The sequence below is a fragment of the Trematomus bernacchii genome, unplaced genomic scaffold (genome assembly GCF_902827165.1).
Source record: "Trematomus bernacchii unplaced genomic scaffold, fTreBer1.1, whole genome shotgun sequence".
Taxonomy (NCBI): Eukaryota; Metazoa; Chordata; class Actinopteri; order Perciformes; family Nototheniidae; genus Trematomus; species Trematomus bernacchii.
This window is the reverse complement of record NW_022987714.1, coordinates 3,817,184-3,842,838: the sequence shown is the minus strand read 5'-3', so window position 1 is coordinate 3,842,838 and position 25,655 is coordinate 3,817,184. Positions and strand designations below refer to the sequence as shown.

Here is a 25,655-nt window from a genome sequence, read left to right as displayed (position 1 = left end):
GGCGAGCAGCCTCTATTTGGTGTTTTACTTTATGTGCCACCTGGAAGAGAATTTGAGGAAATCTGCTTGATGCTTTACAACATAAAACAGAAGGAGGATGCTGTTCCTCCAACTCTAATGAAGCATTCACATCTCCTCACAACGGCAGATGGAGCAGGAGAAACGCTTGTGGAATAATAATGTTTATCCTTTTAACTGATGCAAAACATAATCATTTAGACGCAGCGGATTTATGAGTTAATGCGCAAACACTCGGGCCAACAATATCACAATTTGGCATTTAATATTTTTTAATGATAGACTACAGGCTACATGAAGCTCTAGTTTGTGCCTTTAATGTATCACTATACATTTGCACCACAGACATAACCATCTGGAGGAAAACGCTTTCAATCCGCAGCATGATTTAATGAATGTTTCTGTCAAGTTTCAAAAATATTAATAATGAACGCATCAGTAAAATATTTATTGACACATGTTTTTGTTAAACACCAGATAAACAACAACCTTGCAATGCAATATCTGCTTGTAGTGACTTCAGCGTTATTCTACTTTTTATGGCTGAATTAAGTCTCTCACAGCACTTGGTTGAGGTTAGGAGAGATGATGGTCTTGGTTAACTATAGAAAAAGTCTGTAGCGACTTGAAGCACAAATCATTACGTGCCTATTAACATTCAACCACAGCCACCATCTTTCACTAACCTTAACCAAAGTGTTTTTGCAGGATGCAAATCCTGGTCTCTGGACACAGTCCTGACGTTTCTCCACCAACCACCCATCCTGACCTCCAGCACTGTAAACAAATGAAGCACTTCATTTAGTATTGTAAAGAAATAGTAGCAATATCCTGTAGTAGTATAGGAAGGCAAATAGCAGCACTTTGAGTGTGCAACATGGCCCATCAGATATTGGTTCATTACATATCTGCCATCAAATGTTTTTAAGCTGCAGCTCATCATATAGAATTGATATAAATGAATATGGCCACCGTTTGAATAAGAACCAAAAACACAAAAGATTCTCGCATGTTTTATACAACTAGCAACAAGCTATGAACTATACATGTAAAAAATCATTTGTAACTTGTGAACCTTTATTGGGTCAAATTAACTTTTGTAAATCTTCCTGGCAGCAATGATCATTTCACATTAAGCTACAAAGCAGTGACCTTGAAACAGGGTGGGGCTGTGTATTTCGAGCTCCGGACCATTTGTCTCTCCAATTTCTCTGCAATTCCTGCAGTCCATCACTGTCATAAGCTCATTATTGATCAGAGACTGATGCGTCTCATGTTCACAGTTACAGTAGTTGTCTCCTATTGTATCCTCATCACTCTTATATGAGCTCTGCACATTGATATGTGCCGCATCAGAACTGTAAAATAAAACAGGATCTTCAAGAGAGATTTCCAGTAACAATAAAAACATTATAGCTATGATCCCAAGTGCAAAACTAAAGTTCAAATATCTTTATTTATTGGTATCCGTGGGAAGACATGGATAAATGATTTTCATTTAACTCTAGTGGTCCGAAGAGAGAGAGCAATATGAAAACTCCTACCCATCAAAAGGTCGACTACAAGGAGACAGAAAATGACTGCTGCATGAAGACTGCAAGGAAATAGGAAATATGCTGCAAAGTTACTAAAAAGAGGCCAATTATAACTAAAATGGGATGCAAAAAAGACTGCAGAAAAATGCATAGCAACAGAAAAAATACACTAAATTACAACAAGGAGATGCAATCTTTAAAAAAAAAACATGCAATAAAACAGACACAAAACAACCATAAAGACACAAGGGGCTACAAAGACACACAAAACGACTAAAGACAGATTATAAAACTACATGAGGGATATTTGTTTGTATGTGTTTCAGTCTGGGTTCCTATGCAGGAGGGATGGGGGGGGGGGGCATTTACATGTCTGTGTCCTGGGACATGTCGTCTTATAATCTGTCCATTGCTGAAGACTCTTTGGGTTAGGGTTAGTTAAAAAAAGCAGCTATTTATTGATAATATTTCAAATTAAAATATTTTAAATTGTCGGTTTAGCATATATTAGGGAGTCTACACTGGCTGTAATTGATCATGTAAAATGCATTATTGCCAAGAACCAGAGCTTTATCACACATTTTGACAAATGTAATGTCCTGCATTCAAAAACCATTTAATATTTAAGTGAGAGTTAAGGCAGTAACAGTACCTAGCTCCCTCTCAATAAGACGGATATAGCCTACTGTAAGCTTTCCAACAAAACCTTCTGAGCGCAGCCTGAAGCGCTTCGCTGTGCAAACAGCAGCAGGAAATGACTCCAAATTGTACCCAGAATGCGAGCATGTGAACATAACACCCCAAAGAGCGTCTCAAACCATCGTGCAAATGTCTGAGGACTGCTATGTGGCATGAAAGGAACATCCATCTAATTTAAATAAGTCAACAACTCCGCAGTATTAGGGTTTGGGGCTCAGTAGTCACAGGGTGCCTCCACAGGAGCCGCCCCCCCGGCATGTTATCTTTGTGCTGATTGACTCAGCGGGCTCTCATTATCACGGGCAGAATGAGCTGTAAATGTTCTCACAGCCTCTCCTGCTCATTTTCAGGTTACAGCGTGGTTGGGGAATGTCACTTCAATGCCAGTTTTGTTTTCCTCTTAAATTGGTTGAGACAGTTACCACATTATTTATAGCACATGCTTTATTTAGTATTCCCACTAGAATAATCCAAAAAGCTCTTTATTGTTACAGTGATGGAAACTCTTTAAAGCTGTGGCTCTACTGCAGTTCTTTATCTGACGGACACCTCGCAGGATGTAAGAGTACCTTTTATAAATGGTTGCCTCAAGGCTACAATCTTAGGGTGAGATGCCATAACTCTCAATAATGTCCGAGCAGTGACTGGCTGAGAAGAGGTTTGTAGCTAAAGAAAAGCCATAGATGGTTACACCAATCACAGAGAAATATTTTCTCAGAATCAACACAAGCTGTCATCTCTTAACTAACAGGGAGAACCGGACGCAGGTGATATTTCAAAAGTACTACATTAACCTCTGCTGAGGATTACCTGCTTATCCAGTTTCACAAAGTTATGAGTCTGCGGTAATGAAGAAATAAGCAGCTCTCAGTTTCACACTATGTATTCAACTAATTTAAGATGAATTGCTCAGCAGTTTCATTGAGGGATTAAACAAAAGCTACAAAGAGTTGTAATTTGTCACATAATACATGAATCCGTACAAATTGCAATCTTGTAATTCTTAAAGCTTTTCCTGGACCGCAGACTGGAGACAACTTATTAAAGCATTGCACATTAAAAATCAAGGAAATGCTGAGGAAGATGAGGGTTGTTAATGAATAGTACATTAAATATTTATCACCTCTGATGCACAGGACATAAATGCTGCATTGGAGCTACAGTATATCCATCTAATGTTTTGATAATATCTATATTAATGTCCTTCTTATTCCATTTCATGAATACATTTCATCTGACAGTTTCTTTGAGAAAAGTAGAGTTCAGACAGTTCAGATTTACCCTTGGCAAAAACATGTTTTCTTTTAAATCTTTGCCAAACATAAGGAGAAAACAAACAAGGAAAATATATAATTATCCACCTCTTGCATTGCAGTTTTAGCTTCCAGCTATTTATATTAATTAACAGGCCTTGCAGCTAAGCTTGCTTCTTGAATGACAATGTTTTCCTCATTTGCTTCAGAAGCTCTTATCAAAAGTGATAGACCTGGCAAGATCAAAGTGCAGCTAGTGGTTTCCCCTCCGGCACTTTCTGACTGGTAGAGCGAGATTTTAAAGGACTTGTGACAAGCACACTGCCTTTGAAGCGGATTAGTATTGTTACCTTCTCATGATGCACTACTGTCCCCAGAAGTTTAAACTATCTGGCCTTCTGAACCCCACACAAATTTCCCAGTTGTGAAATATTTGTTCTCACCATTTCAAAGTGGCCCCTTGAGCCCTATAGTGCTGCACTATAATCATAATGAACTGCTCCTCTATGGGGCACAAAAAGCTGCTGCTGATAAAACTTATTAAGCTTCTTTTTCATGTCCCAGAGGAAAGATTGATTGCACTTGAGAGCCTTTTAATATAAATATATTATCTCCCTCAGTGGTATGAAATCTCACTCTGAAAAATGCTGCTCCAACACTTTAGCAGTGGAAACGTGATCAGAGGCAATCCAAGACTGCAGCACACTTTAAATCCCCGCAGCTACAGAGCTGAAAACCAGCTCAATATTTGTTGCCTTGATAGAACAAAAGACATGTGATTGTTTACTTCACCTTGAACATTGTCATCACATTATCTTTCACTGCTCCTTGGATCTCTTTCAGTTTCAAACAAAGGCAGCTCCTCCACTGCTAATCACTTCTACGTGTCAGCAGCAGACACTCTGTACAGCTACTGCAGGTGTTGTATTGTTCATCACCCAAAATATTACAAACGATACTGCTGTATCAGGACCAAGACCACGAGACTCAGAGACAGTTTTATCCCACAGGCAATTAGACTGACAAACATCTGTTTACAGTCCACATATTTATATATTACCATAAGCATTATTACCTGTACAGTATTTAATTAACATTCTGTTTTATTTAACTATATTTGAAATGTATATAGTTTACTTATTTCTTCTAGAAGACATTCCTGACATTGTGTCCCTTGCACCATTCTCAATTTCAATATTATTTCTATATCTTCTTGAACTTATTTTGATGTACTGCTTCAAGTACTACATTTAGAAACAACCAAAAATAGAAATAATATTTTTTTTGTATTGTATATGCGCCATAAATATGAAACTGGAGCCAGATGATGATTAGCTTGGCTTAGCATAACGACTGGAAACCGAGGGAAACAGCTAATCTGGCTTCAAAGATAACAAATTCCAACTACTGGTACATCTTAAAGTGGACCTATCATGCTATATTTGAATAATATAGTGTAGGACCATACCTATATAAGGCATATTTATACTTTTTTCTTTTCAAAATACCAAACAGATCATGCATTTTAGCCATGCCTCATTTTGCTCAATTTGACATTTTTTAGCTCTGTTCTTGCAAGGGCAGATTATGTGAGAACAGCACCACCTACAGGCCTGGCATATGTACTACAGCGTCTCCAGCGCTTTCGAACGGCAATGGCCGTGGCTGTCTCCTCCTGATTGGTGGAGTTGGCCCAATAGCCGTAGCGCCACTGTCCTGACGTCAGGACAGTGTTCAAATCTGGATCAGTTTTGATCAGATCCGTTGCAGCCCCTTTCTTAGAGATTTGGGTATGGAGAAAAATAGAGAGGGTTGTGTTTTCTGACACTTGGTGAGTTCCCTGGAACACCGGGGACACATATTCATGTATAAAAGACGTACAAAAGTGCATTTTGCATGATAGGTCCCCTTTAAGTTTATTCATTTAAAATTAGTATATTTTCTGTTATATTTGTACAAAGAAAAAGAAAACAACCTCCTGGAAAATAGTCCAGACCATAACCCCCAGTGAAACCTCAACTTGTAGGCTACTTTTTACACAAGAAGAAAGATATGACTTTTTAGTTAGTTACACAGTATTTAACAGACACACATACTGTAAGTGGTATTGACCTTTCTATCTGACAGTTCTGGAGCTAATACTAAATAAATATTACACTTAAATCTGTTTCGAGTGTCAATATTTGAGTTCAGTTTACAGCTCCCTCCTCAAACAAAGAACATCTAACTGAATACACCTAACTGCTACTAGCATGTCGGTTACTCTGCGCCGTAACACAAAACGGATTTCAATTGAGTTGAAATTGATGGATAAAGAGTTGCGATATGTCTCGTTCCCTTTTTAAAGTTGTGTGAGTGAGGCAGAGTCTAGGATTAACAAGGACAGGTTGAATTACAGCTTTAGTTTGGGGGCAATTCAATAGGAAGTGAATCAATCTGAGGATTAATTGTTGCACCACATCCTGAGCAGCAGACACTCGATACAGCCAGAGGGAGACTGCTTTAATGGAAATGAAATACAGACAGCGCACTGCTGCAGCAGCTTAACCCTTCACAGCTCCTACACATGATTAATGTCTTATTAAAGAGAATAGGCAAGGTGAGTATCATACATAGTCTCATTCATATAGTATGCTCCAGTTTAAAGAAGTGTGTTATAAGAATTTTTTCATTGGAATTGTTCCCAGGTTGGGGGTCATTTCGAGGCTCAAGGATCCGTGACATAAGGTATATGAAGGATATGGCCCTTTAGAAGCAAAAGCATTTTGAGGGTCAATGAGGTGTTATAAATGCCCCATTTTACAGCTGAGAGCCCCTACATGAAGATGTAGGTATAAATGTGGAGATCATAAAAAAATATGGAGCTGAAATTCCACTTTAGGCTTCATGATTTTGTTCATTTATTTGACCATATCTGCTGACTTTTATGACTAACAGCTGCCAAATGTGCATACTGCAAATACTACAGTATGGGCATAAGTTACCTTCTAAAGTAAGTGAGCTATGGTGTTGTTTCACACCACATGTAATATCACTGTGATATTTGTGTCTAAAAGACTGCCATAAAAAGGCCTGTAGTGTAATCAAATGAGACACAAGGTTAGTAAGCTTCGTTTGCCTCAGACTATTTTAGAACACTTTCATTCTGTGTGGATTTCTTTGTCAGAATAAATAAAACCGATTAATAGAGAAGGTCACGTTGAACAAAGATCTCCGGAGAATGAAAAACATGAAAGGGCAATATGGTGTTTTTCTGTGCATACAATATTAACACCTACTGAAGTTTCATTGCTAGTTTATAAAAGGAGACTTGGTACCTGTGGCTATTTATTTTTATTTTAAAGAACAAGTTGTATTCTTGTATCAGTGTTAAGCATATAACAAAATATTTAACCGGTTTGCACCTCAAGCTATTGTAGCTTTCGAACATTTCACACAATCGCATTCAGGAGATGAGATTTGTCGGTTCTTGGACACATTTCTTTAAGACTAACCATTAAAGTTAATTCTTCTGTACAGCAATTAAAATAACACTCATCTCCAGGTCCATTTAGTAGACTGTTCTGTGGCTTGCAATCTTATCACATGTTAGGAGACTTTTTGATTTTTAATTTCAGACATATTTCTATACTTAATGTGAAGCTTCCCGACAATGTGATCCTAAGAGTTTGCTTGGGTGTAAACTTTTTTTGTTGTTGAGTCAATTCCATTTAAATGGAGCCTTAGGGAGACATTAACTGAGAATATTGTTTGTCAACAAATTTAAGGCATTGAGCCAAAGCAAAATAATAAAAATGTCCGATCTACCACTATTTGGTTTTTGAATAACAAATATATTTTCAGTGATATATCAGTAGATATGTTTTATTGAATGGCATAATCTGACTGACATCTGTTGCACATATTAAATATCATATTATATCTTTGTCCGTCTATGGTTGACTTCGTATCAGACCATATGTGTGTACACATATTCACATAAACAAATTGCAGATTGTTGTCTGGGCTGAGATTCATTGCAGGAAATTGATTCCTCTTGGACATTACTCTTCCAAAGAGATGCTGCTATAGGATGTGAGGCAGGTACACACCGTCATTTGTCAGGTGTCTCTGCGAGCACTCTCATGCTTTGACTTATCGCATCTGGGTTGGCTGGAGAGAAGATAGGCTCTTAAACAAATGGCTGCTGTCACACAAGGGGAGGCAGCCTTTAATGAGCCTGTCTCCACAATTGGCACGGTTCATGTCAAGCTCCAGGCCGGCTCTAAACCGGAGCTCTAGCGCTTCTGTAGGTGCAGATTTGTTTCTGCTCATTGTTATTTGTGTGTTACTGTTATAATGTATCAGCACCACAGGGAAATAATGGATGTAAATGTTCAGAGTGCTGTGGCAATGAAGCTTCAGCAGACTTTTCCTGATCATCCTCAATGTCCAATTACATTTACAACATATTCAGGTTGTTATCATGTCTGAACAACTTAGTATCGACTGGCTTCTGATAAATAAATGAAGAGTAAAACATTTTCTAATGATCAAAATGAATGCGTGCCATGTTTGATTTTTTCCCCTGAAATGAAAATGCTGTTCTTTGAAACACACGATAGTTGGAATTGTAAAGTTAAACCTGGCTTATTACAAAGACTGGAGGCAGGGAGAATCTGCCTTAGAAAAAGGTAAACAAAAAAAAGACTGTGCACGACTTCCATTTAGTGTTACATTTGTAACACATATTAAGAGGATTTTCGACACAAGATATGTTTAAAAATCTACATTTACATTTATACAGTGTATTTAAAAGCTTGACACAGTTGGACATGATGTAAAGCTGTAATGTTATGTGCCCATTGTTGACAGCTTACAGTCTCCTTATGCTTTAATCTCATACAAGTTTAATATGTTTTCACAGTAAAAGTAGATCCATGCATTGTCCACCCATAACAAAAGGTTTTCAGCAGTGCTAAATAATACAGCGGTCTTATCTAGAAGCCTTTCAGATTAAGATAAATGGGTCAATTTGAAAAGTAATTAGCTAACCTAAAGCTAATGTGTGTTTCTTGAATATCTGCCCTTCATCCCATTGTGTGCCAAACCTGCGATCGGCTCTCCTTTCCTTTGTTCCCTGAAAAGTGAATCTGTTTAGAAAGAATGGAAATGATTGATTTGCGATACTGCTTCCTCTCTCTTCCTGACATTACTAAAATACCTGTTCAGGATAATTCCTGAATACAACAATGAGGGTAATGGATCGTAGAATCTCGCTTACTTTTTCAGTGATCAGGGAAACAATTAAAGATACTAAGTGAGTGCGACAGACAAAGCCTGTATGAAGGTTTTTAGGCTTCCTGCTGACAGAATATGTTCCACACATACTGTATTGTCTCTTTGAAGACTGGGGACAGATTTATTGCCCAGGAGTATCAAAGCAGAAATCCTCTCAGAGATAAATACCTCCATCTACCTTTTTCTCCCTCTCTGTGAGAGATAAGGACTCAAAGTGATGATCCTGCTGAGCTTTTCAGACAGCGTTGTTTTCTACCCTAGGATAGGCTTTGATTATTCCCAGTGGTTATCCAGACCAATCCTGCAAAAGTGTAGACACAATTCAGAATCAGAATCTACTTCTCTCTTTAGACTCAATCCTCTCATAGAAATGTACGTCTGGAATACAAAGGAGACAAAAGAGGAAATAGGAAAACTCAAATTAAAATCACTGGGCATCAAACAGCAAAAAGTCTACTAGTTATGTGAGGCTGCACTTTGAGACAGTGTGCATTAAAGGTCCCCTATGATACTGTTTTTCATCAATATATTATAGGTCTCAGATATATACAAAACATGTCTCTGAAGTGTTTGGCCTCGAAATACCAAATAGATCATACATTGTAGCATCCCATAAACCCCTCTGTTTCAGCCCTGTTTCAAAAGTGCTGATTAAAAGTAAGGAGCCACTCCCCACGCCCCTCTGAGAGATATTTGGTTAAAAAGAACCCAATGTTGCTCTAGGAGGAGATTCAGGTGATAAGGTGGGGGGGGGTGTTACCTTGGTTGGTTATTGGCTAATGGTTACACAAGCCAAAAAATCGTTATGACATCATAAAGTGGGCAACATCTGATCAGCTCATTTTCAGAAAGGTTTTTATATAAATGGATCAAGAAAAAAAGAGAGCAAATATTTGTTCCTTAAAAGACATGAAAAAGTGGATTCTGCATAATAGGTGACCTTTAAGCTTAAGGCTAAAACGCTACAATAAAAAAGGTTTACAGTTTAAAGAGTAACAATTTATTCTAAACACAAGACAACATTATGGGATGGGTAAAATGGTCATTGAATTTTACAACACCCCCATGACAGTGCAGAGAAATGATGCACTGCCATCACTGCTCACTGTGTGTGTACGACCATGATATATGGCTGATATGAAGACTTCTATTTCAAAATCGTAAAACACTGGGAGGTACATTTCATTTAATGTCATTGTAGAGTACTAATATAAATAAAGGATGACACTATAGGTAGAGTTTCAATAGATACATGCAGTTTATCAGAGTCAAAGTGGTATAGCATGTCTACAGTGTCTGTCTGTAGTCAGTAGTTCTCTGTTGACTCCAAATCCCCACTGTGAGAAATGCAGATGAAAAAAACAATTTTCCAATACCCAATAAAGGTTTTTTGGAGAATTACTTTGAAAAAGGATCTGGGGATTCTTTCAGCATTGAGCCACAACAAAAAATGTGTCAAACTTCCTCTTTAATCCTTAACACAATCCAGGGCAGACTGCACAAAACTGTTCTAACCTGCTTTTCTAAGGTTGGAAATAGTGTATTGTGCGGGGAATTATATTGGTATATTATGCCCTCCAACATCAGGATTTTAATTCAGAATATTGTCATTGTTTTGCATTAATAGGTCAAGGGCAATGGCACATAGTCGTCTTTCCGCAGGGTGAAGAGAATAAAGCAGCAGCACGATTTATTTTCTTCTGCTGTATGGAAATAAGGCAGTGTTTTTCTTCACACCATTAAACTCTCCAAGTGAAAAGAACAGCGTTAAAAAGTCATTTACATTTTAAAGTGCCTATGAAGAATACACTTTGCCATTCTTGTACCAGAATAATAAATCCTCTGTTTAATTGAGGTTTTCTAGGAAAGTCACGAGCACAAAGAAATGCTTGGGGTTGAAAGTCATAATGTGAGCTATATACAGTATAATTCATAAGTTCACAATATACATCTTTCTGATCTCCATCATCATTATTGGCTTTTGGGTTTAAGTCAAGGCAGTAGATTTTTTCCATGGTGGAATAATGATCTACTTATTGTGGCTCTTTTTCTCTCGACATAGAAGGAAATAGATTGGCTCTCCATTCAAGTCCTGGTTCTGTGAACTGAAGACTTTACGGAGTTACCAAATAACCCTTGAAGCGAGCAATTGACTTCGCAATTTTGTACAAACTGATTGCAATTACCTGCGTCTGCACTCCAAAGGGCAGAAGTCCCAGGATGAATCTGATTGTATCTGAAAGTATTTGTAATCCCCAGTGAGAGTGGAGATGAGGAGACCTAAGTCCAGGTAATATTTATCATCATTATAAGGAGAAGCAGAAATACTATTTAGTCCTAAATAACCAACATACTTTACATGCGCATTGGCTTTTAGAAGTGATATTTTACATACATAAGGATGTCATTTTTAATAAGTATCACTCAGACCAACACGAGTATCCCTCTGATGGTTGAAAGTCACTTTAAAATAACCTTTATTTTCTCTAATATAGCATTATAAAACGTTTCTGTGATTTGTGCATTGTTGGAAATATTCCAACAATCATGACTAAACACTTAATCTATTCTTGACACTGCAGCAGCTTTCCCTCCCACTTTCCCTGCCTGTCGCACTACAAAATAAAAGTGTAAGGTTCTTTAGTGCAGTGAGAAACAATTATTTTCAAAAGCATATGCTCTCCTGCAGATGAAAGCCAGCGACTGTCGGTCTTCATCCTCTGCCTCGCTTCAAAGCGGATGGAAAACAAGCAATTGTCTGTCATTTTGTTGTGCACTTTGTCTCGTTTTTGTTGTACATTTCAAACGTCAGGAGCCACATACATTCAGACATATATTCGGTTTGTTTTTCCCTCTCGAGTGGCTGAATGTCACTCTGCCTGCTGGAGCAGAGCCGCACATAATAGTCAGCTCGACTGTCGGACAAAGCTCTTAAAGGTCAAGCACAAACTGGAGTACTCTTCAAATAGATTAAAATAGCTCCTGTGTTGTTCATATGCATAGAAAGCTGTTGATGAAAAACACTGCGGATGTTCAATATCATCTGCATTCACACCCACTGAGGGATCGTTTTATGGCACACTGAGATCCATTTGATGCTTCACTGGATGTAATGGGAAAAAGGCAGCTCCTGCAATCTCCGAGGGTTTATGCAACATCCAGCACGTCAACACTCCATCACACTGTTCGTACTTCCTCAGAAATGATATCTCAATCTCACTGAGGCAGTTTCCCCAACGCACATTTAATTCACTTTTCTTACAGATTCACGTTTTTAGCTGTACATTATTTGGTATTTAATTCAATCATATGTTCACTTATAATAGCTATTTCTGGAGATTTTAACACTATTACTTTTTTGTGATTAAACATGCAGAACAATACCATATAACCGGATACCGATCTCTACGTCCTCCCACATTACAGTGTTTTCAAGTTCTTACAACCGCAATTCACTTAAAGGTGGGGTAGGTAAGTTTGAGAAACCGACTCGAGATACACTTTTTGTTATATTCCATGGAATGCTCTTAACATCCCGATAGCAATGAATATCTTAAGTGCTTTGACAAAAAATCCACAAAAGAAATTCATCTGTGGAAGCCGTAGTACTGTAAAAGGCACGACCAATCATCTGAGCCGGCCCGGCTAAAATAACTGGATGGCCTACCTGCCTGTCAGCCTTCCATCTGTGCACAAACTTATCTCGTGCCCTCATTGGTCATGTGCGCGTTCGTGTGTGTTGGAGGAGGGGCTCTGTAAGGAAGTGGCAGATTTTTTCCGGTTGTGTATTTTCAAATTCTAGCGCACTCGAGCTGGTTTCTCCAAAATTACCTACCCCACCTTTAATAACAGGAGATCGTTATTATTACTGTTAATGGGTAAAACTTACAGTAAGGCATACAGGCAAGTAGTTTCTAAGACAATTTGAGGAACGCATCATATCTTATAATTGATGAATCATTAACTGAGGACTGTACAGCAGATAATGGCGAGTTATCAGACTGGGAGATTCAAAAATAATGAATCATTAGGTAAGGATTAGTTAATTAAATTTCACTTTCTTTATGGCTCATTCCTGATAAATCATGAATTGGCATGAGAGCAGTCCAAAACTAGTGATAACTCATGTTATTTATTATTTTAACTTTGTTTTTGGTTATCATTTTGTCTTTGGTGTCTTTACAATCAGGAATTAAACATTTTCTTTCTGGACATTGTAAGTAATAAATGAATTCATCAAAACAACATTTTTAACAAAACCATCTCAAACCACGATCCCTTTACAGGACCTGCTACTTCCAACTATATCAAATTGGTGTGCTCATCAGTGGATGGAGCTTATAAAAAGCGTATTTTAAAGTTTATAAATACAAAATATAATTAAAAGCTAGTTAGGCACAATGGGATGCGATGAAACCACATTTGCTGATTAAGACCATGTGATAAGGTTGGACCTACTGGGACATTGATTGTTTGATGTTCATTCATATATTTTTTTGTATTTTGTAATATGATTGTATGGTAACGTAAATACAAGCATTAAATGCATATGTTTACCTTAATACACTGTACAAACTTTAATTCATAAAGGGATAAAAGATGAAGTGTAAGTATATGATTGCAATAAATGCTCACTTAGTAAACATCCTAAAAACTCAACATGAAACAAAAGACTTTCCCATAAATATTATTAGCTTATTGTAGCCTTATTGATATTGTTAGAATAGCCTAAAGTCTAACTATGACTCTAACTAACTAACTAACTCCTTAAGCTATAAGTGATCAAATTAAGAGATCTTCTGATTAAAGATTAAAATAATTTCTACTGAATGGCAGCCCAGCTCAGTTGGGTTATAAAAGAGATAGCTTATTAATTCTCTAAGTTTAAGTCAAGTTTTACATAATATTTGAGATTAATAAAATAATAAAGCTTCTATTTACGTTGCCATAAGTATAAAGTATCTACATACATGTAATGTAAAATAATCCTTTATACCATGCAATCTTCAATGTGAAAGGTAGCAAAGGCATGTATTCCTCAGCAGAGACTTCTAGTAAAACCACCTTGTTCCACCGGCTGTCAGCTGCAGCATTATGACAGCAGTCAGATACAGCAGTCAGCATGTGAATGACACCTGATGTTATTATCTGTTAGTGTACGGGTAGTTTCCGTTTCAGCTTTCATATTGTTCTTAAAGTACTGTATCATTACCCTGTCATGGTGAAGCTGTATCTCCCTGTTGATGCAGATACTGACTCCACTAAGCTGTAATCATTTTCTAAATGAAATCAAACTTACAGTGAGGCCACTGCCAGTTCGGAAAGGGAGGAAGAACTCATTAACATGGTTAACCGTGGCAACACTTCTCTCAAGGCACTGCTCTCGGATATTAATTAGGGCAAAGCTGACAAGCTCCCATGAAACTGAGTGAGTTTATTTCTCACTATAATGATGTGTGAGTGAGTTTATTTCTTTATTTCTAACTATAATGATGTGTAAGTTAGTTAATTTCTCACTATAATGATGTAAAGTCAGAGGGTTGATGGTTTGTGTGATATCTTCTGCTCTTTGATTGGCTGTAGTGTAAATATGAGGGATCATTATCAGTGTGTGCTGCGTTAAATCCCCACTTTTTAATATCTACAGTTCAGTTATTGATATTCAATCAGACATTTTCGTGACTATTTGGAACCAGTTTGCTGTACAGTCAACTGTTGCCATGGAGATAGCTGTGGTTTGTCGATGTAGCTGCAGGTTTTAATGGTGGTGTCAACATGCCAGACGTGATCATTTTCTAAAAGCAGGAACACTTTGAAGCACAGTGAGATTCTTTTTTTAACAAATCAAATTTCTTAAAATGTCTGTACCCTTTGTCACTTAAAACATGCCTCTTCCATCCGGACGAACAGGTTGTGGATGTGTGGGAATATGCACCTAAAGCCCATGAAGTATTCATGTGATCCGTTTCCCTCTGTCAAATGTCCCACCAGAGACACAGTATCGGCCTCATTGCCTTCCCTGGGCCCCATCAATAGAATGAAATTAATACCACCTTAAGTATCTTTAGGGCAATCCTTCTTTTTCAGAGCCAATGAGATTACATGTATCTCTATTGACTTGGTGTTATACAGTATGTAAGCGATCTATTTTAATAGGATTAGGGCATGTTGTATGAGTACCAGGTCTCTTAATGTGTGAGCAGCAGTGTGTCCGCTGAGTTTTAATGTCTGAACCTTTTGGTTGAGAGTCAATGCCGTCCACCCACGAATCCCTGAGTCCCGATGGCCAATCGAATCATACGGCACTAATTAACTTTCAAGACTATGCAGAGTCATTACACATGCGGTTTCCCTTCATCATATCTCTTCTGCTTTGTTTTCAGCAATCAGTCTCTGGAAGATTGAAAACTAAATTGAGTTTGTGCGTCATGAAGCTGAGCCGCCGGCAAATGCAAATGTTGCTGTCAGCGGGTAGAACAACACTGAGTGAACAACACACTACCTGTGCATGAGACTATGCAGCAGCACTGATATGAATATCCCTTTTCATTAATATATAATGCTCCAAAGCTGCTTTGATTTAAATAATCAGATCAGTGTTAAATTCATACTGTCATTTTTATTACATTTTATGTCTAAAATCTGTCTCCTTCAAATTGTGTTTGTGTACTTCTGATTTGCAACAGTATTTGTATCTCAAGGAAAATGTAAAACCGGCCCAATTCCTATTTTTATTGACATGATGAGATGCATTTTCCATGTATGTTTTATTTTCAAAAGTGGCAAAACATTTTCCCAACAAAGTACACCTTTACACGATGATCAACATGTCTATGGTTATGTTTAGGCATTCACAGGATTGTTGTTTTGGTTTAAAATGTAGGAACAGTATGTGTTGTTATTCTTGCCCAAACCTCATGGCTAAAAGCACCTTTGTCAGCTTTATTTCCAAGCTTAAAGATAAAGACAAAAAGCTAAATAAACAACTGTGATGTGATGACTGTAAAAAGAAAATGGCAGCTGAGCTTCAACACATTATAAACATCGCTTGTTTAGGTGTGGTTTTAACTGAGCTGAATGTTACATGAGGAACCAGCAACAACTGGATTAGAGACCAAAAGAACCGTGATGCGTTCACTTACTGAAGTACATTCTGAAATGCATTGAAACAATAATGTGGTTGCTTTGCTTAGAGAAAAGACGTTTCATCTTTTGAGTGAATGGAATAAATGATTCAAATCAGCTAGAGATGTGTACTTAAGATCTCTTGTTCAAGACGGTTGTAAAACATTGGCAATGAAAAACATTGACACATTTGTCACAATAAACTAAAAGAACATAAACCTAATTTGTTGGACACAGAGTAACTGAAAGCCAGTGTGCATTCATATTCTGTCCTGTAAAGACACAGTGCGGTGTGATGTCCTCCAGTAAAAGCTGGTTTTGTTCCCGTTAGAGCTGCAGGACGGTGTGACAGAGCATCCTGACCGCTGGTCAAGTAGCCGAGTCTGATGACTTAATTAAGGTCACAGGCTGAGAAGCCTCATTACCATAACTCTTTGTTCAATATGCTGATGTGAGGCAATGATTTACAGTTAATCGGCTTCACAGCGAACACCTCTGATTATGCCGAGGTGTATTGAAAGAGGTTATTTACATTTAATTGGATGTTTTGTTTCGTGATGCCTTAAAGGTTTACAATGATTTATTTGCCAAAAACATCATCTATAACATTTCACGCCAACACAAACAGCTTGCACTCTCCATCGCTGGAGCTCATTTACCCTGCTCTGAGAGAAAGGTGATAGCTAACAGTGTGAAGTAATCTGCTCTATTGATCACGCTGTCAGGGAGTGACTTCAGTAACTGCAAAAGCAAACACAGCGAGCGTTAACCCTCTGAGGCACAGGAGACAGACAAACAAAGGTTACAGTCGATGATACCAGAGCATGAAAGTGTTTTTAACATTAAATATGCTTTCATAACATCACACTTCCCTCTCTCTTTGTGAATTTGGGTTGGTCCTGCAGCGTGCTTTTACCTGTAAGGAGAGGAGTGTGCTGCAGGGATCGTTTACTGACACTGGCGTCTACGGTTTTGGAGATCAGAGGGTGAATCCCGAGGGGGTGTTGATGCAGACTTGCGCTTTGGTTTGAGGATCTGTATTACGTTGCTCCGTCAAGCCCTTCTTCCATCAAGTTCAGGGAAACGGAGCCCGTTGTTACCCATAAGCCCATGTGTCATTGAATATTTATCATGTATCTGATTTTGGGGGGGGGGGAGATTCCTGAGATGTGGCAGCCCCCCCTGAGGCTTGCAACTCAACACCCTGTAATAGAAGCCCTAAAATGTGGCTGTCATTTTCTGCCTCTGGGACATGGTTAATTAATTACACGTTGGCCTCTACACTTAACTCTCCGAGAAAACCTTTTCCACATTATTTCACAAGTTTGTCCTAACTCTGCCAGTGTGCTAGGCTACAGTGTAGTACTGTATGATTTCATCTGAGAGAATATGAAATGTAGCCCCAATTCTGAGAAGTCGCAGAGCAGCCTTTGACTGTCAGCCAACGTACAGTGACTATCTCCATGGCATTAATAATGTAAATAAACCAGACGATGGAGAATTAACAATGCAAACATTGAAGCCTCTGAAAATGTTTTGTGACTGCGGAAATCATTCCAAATAGGGATAGTAAATATAAGTATTTCTACAGGGCGTAAAGTAATGCAATAGATGTAGTTTAGTAATCTAGTTTAAGCTTGTTAGTCCTTGTTAAGATGTTAAATTCAGGTTGAAACAACAAGACAAATAAAGCGGGAATAGGATTTAGAACAACAAGAGTATACAAACATGCTGGCAGATCTATGAAGCTGTATTTAGGCTAAGCTAATGTCATCATGCAAAACATGCACGCGTAGGAGCAAATGGTTAAAGTTTACAGATTTATATATATTTACATTTTATCACGTTCACTATTTTAGTGTGTCAGCATGCTAACATTGGCTAACATACATCTGAAGGACAAAATGTCATTATTTATTAAAACAAATTCATAAACCATGATCGTGAGACATTTTTGGCGAATCATAAAATGTCAACCTCAGAAGTGACCATGAAAGTAATCAGGAGTCATCTTCTGGGAAACATGAATATCTGTACAAAGTACACACTAATATTCATCCACTATATTTTGAGATATTTCAATGGATACGAGGGAGCTGTGCCTGCTTGAGTCACTTAATGGGTCATTAAAGTAATCAGAATCCATCCAAGTTGTCAAGACATACTAGTCTGCGCCAAAGTAGTGCACTAACCAATCAACATCAATTGAGTTACGCCAGTAGCATGTCGTATTAACAATATATCAAGTAAAACGGATTGTTTGTATGTATATATGCATGTGTGGTTCGTGACTGTGTATGCAGCCCAATACATGAACACAAGCACCATAGGTGGGTTTTCAAATAGGTCGATTGAAACTCAATTGAAGCTTAAATTGCAGATGTTGTTTAAGTCACGATTTAAATAGTTTGAAGCAAAGCCCCACATGTCCCTAGTGTGTTGTTTGGTCAAACTGCAACACAAATGTACTGCCAAGTGTTGGACACTATAGTAAACTGATTGAAGTGCCATACTGTACCAACATACTATAGATTATTTGTTCATCGTGTTGTTTTCTGTTTTTCACAGCACGACTACCCGACAGACACTAAATGACACAGTGTGTGTAGCATACTGATGTCATGCTGTGCAGCACACTGTTACCACTGCATGTGTTTGATGTACTTTCACTCCTCCGCGTTTCAGTTAGAGCCGCTACGGTGTGGAGGAGATCGATTTTCTGCAACAGGAACATTAGTGATTCTCGAGCCAAGGGTATTAAACTCAAATCATTGTGTTCTATTGTTTGGCATGTCTTATTGATTATCTCCTGGGTTTCACTGGCGAGAGTGAAATATTGTAGCCTCAACAGTCTTGCACACAAATAATTGGATCCATTTGAAAACAAATAACTTGTACAAAGTGATACAAAATATCTGTTTGGATGTAATCTTTGTGCAAGTGCTGGTAAATAGAACTGAACCAGCATGGGTTTATAGGTCACTATAGGTGACTCAGTAGTTTATAGGTGTGTAAACTGCATTAAATGGAAATGTATTCATCTCATGTGTTGCTGCCCTGCGGCTGCCCTGTGGTCGGTTTACAGTGGGAGGAATAAACTGACAGCAGCATCACTGCAACATGTTAATACAGGAACGTTTTGCAGTCAGACGACGACAGCACATGAGAAAAAAAACTGTTCAATTATTGATCCAGCGGCTCAATCCCTCATTATTTCATAGTACCTGTTAGGGGGGCGGTCCCTGAGGAGGGGTCGGCCGTCTCCACAGTAGACCGGCTCACAGAGACACGTCGCGCATGATAACTATGATGAAACCTCGTTCAGCTGAAATCAATATTCTGATCCATGAATCACACTCGCTGTTTTCTCTCTCTTGAATTACACACAGCAGGTATGAAGAGAAAATGTCCTTTTCTGAGGGAGAATCAGACTCACTGAGAACAAAGACTTTTCCAAATATCGTGTCGTTGCGTCATCATCGTCAACGTGATGAAACTGACCTTTCTTCAAAATGCTAATGTTAGGAGGCATACTATATTACTTTAAATGTTATAACTCTCCACCTTCCTAAAAAATAGTGTAATTTGTCTTGTTATCTACGGCACACCATCCAATTATGCAGATTGTATTGCAGGAAACAGCAGTCGTGTCTATTGTTGCTACATTCATCACAGATTCATTGTTTCTAAATGAATTTTAAATGTGAACCCGTCAATACTTGTCTGGGAGAACAGATAAGTTCAAAAGCTTGGCCCCTATTGTAGCACAAACAAAGCAAAATCCATTAATTGACACAAAAGTCAAGACAATAAACTTCAAATTGCTTTTACAGATGGGTGTGTTTTCTTAGCTCTATTCAACTAATATGTTTTGTTTTCCATCACTGTGAAGTTTACTGTAAAGGCGTCATTAATTGTGTCACATTGTTTCAGAGACTGATGGAGTCAAAACAAAGGATGAATTCATTTCCCTGTGTGTTTATATAACAGCACAAACAACTCGTATATCTGACAGTTTACACCAGATCATCCCGTGTAGATGTGAGCCAGGGGGAGTGTGGCGCGGAAAATATGGTCATTTGCCCTCAATTCAAATGCATAACTAAGCCGTGTTTTGTCTATGCCTGTTGAATGCTGCATTAACTGAAACCTACCATTATCCTCCGTTCCCTCGCTGAGTTATTCATCTGGGTCTCCTGGCGTGTTTCCTAAATAAAAAGCCTGCAGTGCCTCGCCAACCTCCCTCTCCTCGAGCCCCGCAGGGTGTCTCTCAAAGCTAATGGTCACACCGGGGCCTGTCAGCGCTCTCCAAAGCCCATGCTTTGTACACTCTCTGCTCCAGCCTCACCCCTGCTGCCCTGCACCTCACTACAAATGTCAAAGAATATTGATTTGGAGTGACAAAGTCTTCACTAAGATAGCTTCCTTTGTACTACCGCAATAAAAGGAAAAGACCTGACCTTCAAACACACCGCAGCGAGACACTCTATATATTTTTATGTTATTTGTACATTCTTTGCTGAAATGCAGTTTCTTTTTTATGAATGATTTCAGGGAACACATCATGCTGAAACTACATGGTGGTACAGTAATTGCATAAATGCTGCCTGTCAGTTTGCAAGCTCCTTGGGTGAATTTGCTGTCTCTTTTAGAAGAAGCAAACTTTCTGAAGCAAAACAAATGTTCCTATGAGCCTTTTAGCTTCTTACGGTGGCTGATTTAAAACGCAAGGGAGCCATAAACATCGTCTACATTTCTGAGTGATATCAGCTTTTATAGAGCATCAGAGGAGCCAGAGAAGACAGAACACACAGAGCGCGAACAAAGAAAAGATCAAAGTATCAGGGGATGTTGGCATGTGAAAAAGCCCATATGCTTCCAACTTATAATATTTCAGCGTCAAACTGATATGGAGCTGTGATGAATAAACGGCGGCCATTACTTGAACACCTTAATGTGCTTCGTGTCAGGGATACAAAAATGCCACATAATGTCCGATAAGCTGTCCCATTATGTGTGTGCGTAACAAAAGAATGACATTTATCAGAAATGTAATGACTGCGAATTGTTGCACAGAATCAATGTGGCATGATGCCCAGTTTCTTACGTCTTGCATGGCTGATATCTAATTGTTTCTGCAGAAAACTCATTAGGAGTCAGTTGACTGGAAATTCTCGCAGGAGAATCACTGCAGTCATCTGATAACCTCCACGTTCCCTTTCAGAGTTTATTCGAAAATCCTCTTACAGAGAAAGCGAGAACAAAAAGCCTCTGATTTCCCCGAGGTGTAATGATATTAGTACACCTGATTATTGTGTAGGAAGTCACATACAAAATAGACTCTAGTACACTACAGTACTGCTTCATGTCATTGGGTTTGTTATACGAAGTCGAGGTGACTTTTCTCTGAACAGAGGTGCAAACAATCAATCTCAGATAAAAGTGGGTAATTAAATCACTTTATTATGGTTTCAATTTAGGAAATTCTACCTATGATGTCTTTGTATCTCTCGTATGAACGTGAAGCAGTATTAAGATGCTTCATCCAGGTTTTTCTGCAGTCATGTGTGTGAGTTCAGAGGCAGTTTGCCCTCTGCCTGTACTTGTACATGTCCTGCCCGCTCAGGGGAGCACTTCTCTGTAACGCTAGATGCATCCGTTGCATCTTCATCCCTCATTATTTTACCCCTCAAAGACCTTTGCTGGAAACAGGAGATGCTGCAATCTGAAAGAAAGGTTTAACTCTTTGTTGTGTCACACGGTGAGCTGTGTTGTCTAATTCTCCGTCTAGACACGCTTTGATAAACTCTCCTAAAAAGGACATTTTTTGAATGGATAATAAAGATTTGGTTGTCAAACTGAACAATGATAAAAAAAAAAATCTGACTTCTGCATAGCTGCCACTTAGCTAACCTGCCACTTATATGTTTAAGGTAATTACACAGTGATCAGTAAAGTAGTTATAATATATTAAAGTATATTAATCTCTTTCGGATCATTGTTTTGTTTTATCTGCAGCATTTTTGTTCTTTTTCACTCTCCAAAGGACAATCACTAGCTAGAACACTGTGCAGCATTTGGCTGCCAGTTGTTTGCCTCTGAAAATAGGAACCAATAAATAGAAATATTAGAAACAAATCCATATTGGACTTGCATGTGTCAGGTGGCCAGACACATAACTCCAAATTAATTCTAATGTTGCTCTATATCTTATAGTTCGTTAAATAAGCAATTCTTTGACAACCCTCGGTTGAAGTTATTACCCTATATGGCCCAAAAACATTCAATTTTCACATATTTAAAGAAAATATTATAATATATTGTGTACATTTAACATATGTATTGGTCTTACTGTGAACATTTCCTTTCATGTATTATTTTTCCAAATACAGTTAAAGAGTACAACTCATTTAAAACCCTCTCTATGGCTTACAGAAATCAATGCAAATGCTGTAGAACTTGCTTTGCTTACACCTAATTAAATAAATCAGTCAGATTGCACCACGAACAGCTAAAACTGAATTGCCTGGCTGATGGCTTCTCTCTGTACTTTAGTGCCTGATCTGTTTCACTCCTCAAAGACTCGGCTCTGTCCCCAGAGGCTCTCACTCTGCTGCATGATGATTGATTGCCATTTCTATTTCATTTAGGAGCCAGGCTATGGGACAGGTAAATGGATTGTGGGTGGGTGCATCTATTCTGTGAGTGCGATGTTGAATATGGCAAATAAATTATCACAGTTTGACTGACGTTTAATACCCAGGGATTGTTTTAAACTGACAGACTACAATTATTAGTGGGTATCTCCGCACAGCTTGGCTCAGTTAGATCCTGTCACAGATGACAACCACCTGATAAAAAGAAAATGGAAATGGATGGGCAAATCTAGTAAGATAAATATTACTTTTCTATTTCAGGATTATTGAGGCCTAGTGTGGTTGAAGGATTGAAATTAAAGTATCAAGAACGGTCTCTTCACTGCCACTCAGGAACGATTTCCAGTGACAATCTATTAAAACACCAGAAACCATTTTATTTGCAGCATGAAGTTCGATCTGCATGATAGAATAAGAGAAACATAGAGGAGACACACAGTTGCAGTGGCGGTTCTAGACCAATTTTACTGGGGGGCCGGGCTGGGGCCAGTTATTTCATGAGAGGGGCACAATAAAAGCGGGTTAAAAAGACAAAGACAGTATAAAAAGTAATTGTGTCAAATAAACATAAAATACAGTAATTGGTATTTGTCTTTGTAAAGGTATGTGTTTTAGTACATTTTTGTTACAGTCCTTTGTTTCAGTAGTTTTTTTCATTTAGAGTATTTGTTTTAGTAACTTTAAGTGACAATTTAAATAAAAAAGAAACAATATTCATTTTATATAAGGTAATGATCAGTTTAATCTCCACTGTACATCCGGGTCTCTGATTTGATTTAGTTCCAATAAATCGTAATATTCTAACCTTTTTTTTGGAGGGGGGGTCTATGGTCAGTGTTGACCCCTCCTAGAACCGCCCCTGTTGTAGGATTTCAGGTAACTCCAGGTGGAACGCCAAAGAAATCCATCAAATGATCATGTTGTAAGGAAAAATCAATGGTGTGCTAAATAAATGATGTTGTTAAATGAAAGGCGCATGCAATTAGATTATTTGGGTCAATAATTGATATCACGATTATTTAAAAACGATTATCCATTTACTTTGAAAACATCAATTTATTGAAAAAAAAAATGTAAACAGTATGTTTTTAACAGTTGATTCCCTGAACTTTAAGTATAATTCAACTGAAAAACCAATAAAAAATACAAAAATAATCGTTTTATTCCGATTACGTTGTTTTCGTAATCGTTGCAAGCCAAAATCGTAATTGCGACTAAAATACGATTAATTGAGCAGCCCTACATTAAATAAATGGTGTTCAGTGTGATGTTGGAATTAGTTCTAATCTAATCTGACGTGGTGCTTCTGTTGCTGCTCTAAACCGATCCTGATCCCTTTAATTGCACCTGAGAGGAATAAGAGTAATGTACATTTTCCTTACAACATTTAATTCCTGTGGAATTAAATACAAAATGAAGTGCTTGAACATGCTTATCAGACAAGAACATTGACGATCAACTGACGCACTGCTGTAAAGAAAATGTCAAAGTATTAAACCTCAATCTCGTGGTAAAGAAATGTGCTTTGAAGTCACAGTTTGGAGTCCGTCTCTTGTGTGTAGAAAGGAACTATCCGTCGATGGGAGGAAGTCAGTGAGGAAATAAAAGCTGCAGTCATTACTGCTGGTCAGAGCTCATTCTGTTGAGTGATCAATCTATTGCTGAAGTTGGTAATGGAGTTGGCCAGACTAAATCTCTGCAGCCTGACTCACATATTGATGAGCAGCTTCTGCACAGACTGTAGAAACCTACCTCAGTGCACCCTTGCTTTATTCATTTTCTAGCAATGTAACTGTTTGCAGGTATGGGAGCTATATATTTCAGTTTGCTTGGTACAGTAACTCTGTCTGTTAATGTTCCTTCTGTACATGTGTTCTTTCGGTTTAAGTGCATTGAGAAGCAGAGTGAAACTTATTTATGTGTCACCATACTGATGGCAAACATCTTTATTAGATTCAGGATTTTTTTTCGTATTACGAGAACAGTGTACGGATAAATATATGTAGGTACAGGGGATGATGTGAAGATGAGAAGTGAGGGAATACGTGGGCATTCATCTGGGAACTCAAAACTAATTTATTCTGCAGGTATTTTGGTACCGTTCTTATATTTCAGGGTATATATCTGTCAGAATAAGCTGTGGATATTATATATATTTTTCTTATTATCAACACATCCCAAAACCAACTGTGTTTCGGGCATCTGTCAATCATTTCTGAACCTCATATCTTGTCTGTGACTCTCAGCTATACTACTTTTGACAAACATTCCTCAAACAGGAATTTAAACAATTGCCTTTATTTGGGACTGGTAAAGGATAAATAAGGAACATGTCCTCAATCTCACAGATGTGTGTTTAGCAAAGAATGTATATATATATATATATATATAAATAGACGTAGTGTCCGTGACAACATCCATAGGTTTCTACCATAGACTGTATGGTTTTTAGACCACGAAGGAGGTGTATGCTGCAAATGAATAAGCAATAGCTTTGGCTGCTTCTTAGTGGAATCATTGAATTGGTTGAGTTTATTTATTTTTGGGGGGGTGGGGTTGTCTGTAGTAAGAAAATACAGAATATCACCAGCCTAATTATTTCAAACAATCATTTTTAGGCGATGGGCTTGGGCATTTGACTTGTGTCTCACAAATAAATTCCAGGGTCTCCAATTCTCCATTCTTTCAAAGGTCAGCGCAGTCAAGACGGTTTGTAATTGGCAAACAGCACAAATAAGCAAGTCAAACCAAAGTTGAATTCTACACAAAAGCTCTTATACTAGCGAAACTCACTGTATTGATACAAATGAATTGGTTTTGTTGGAAAAGTCTCTGTAAATGCATGAGTGTAATTGGAGAAGTTGAAAAACATCTCAAAAATGTATGTTCCCAAAAAACAATATTAAACTTGATTTTTGTTTTACCCATATACATTTCCATCCATGTCACATCTAGAGGATCTCACATTATGCAGAGCCCTGATTATCTCCATGTCCGGGGAATAAAGGAGCAGTAGCTGCAGGAAACAGGTGGTTCTCTCTCAGACTAAATGAGAATACTTTGTTCGTCTGCCCTGGACCGAGCTAAAG

General features: G+C 38.1%; 1 long non-coding RNA gene across 1 annotated transcript in view; it reads right to left on the bottom strand.

Annotated features, from left to right (window-relative positions):
* Positions 1-483: 483 nt before the first annotated feature.
* Positions 484-25,655, bottom strand: part of LOC117491958 — a 61,026-nt gene continuing 35,854 nt past the window's right edge. The window contains exon 3 of the long non-coding RNA XR_004556804.1: positions 484-795. This is a non-coding gene — a long non-coding RNA (uncharacterized LOC117491958). The remainder of the gene's footprint in view (positions 796-25,655) is intronic.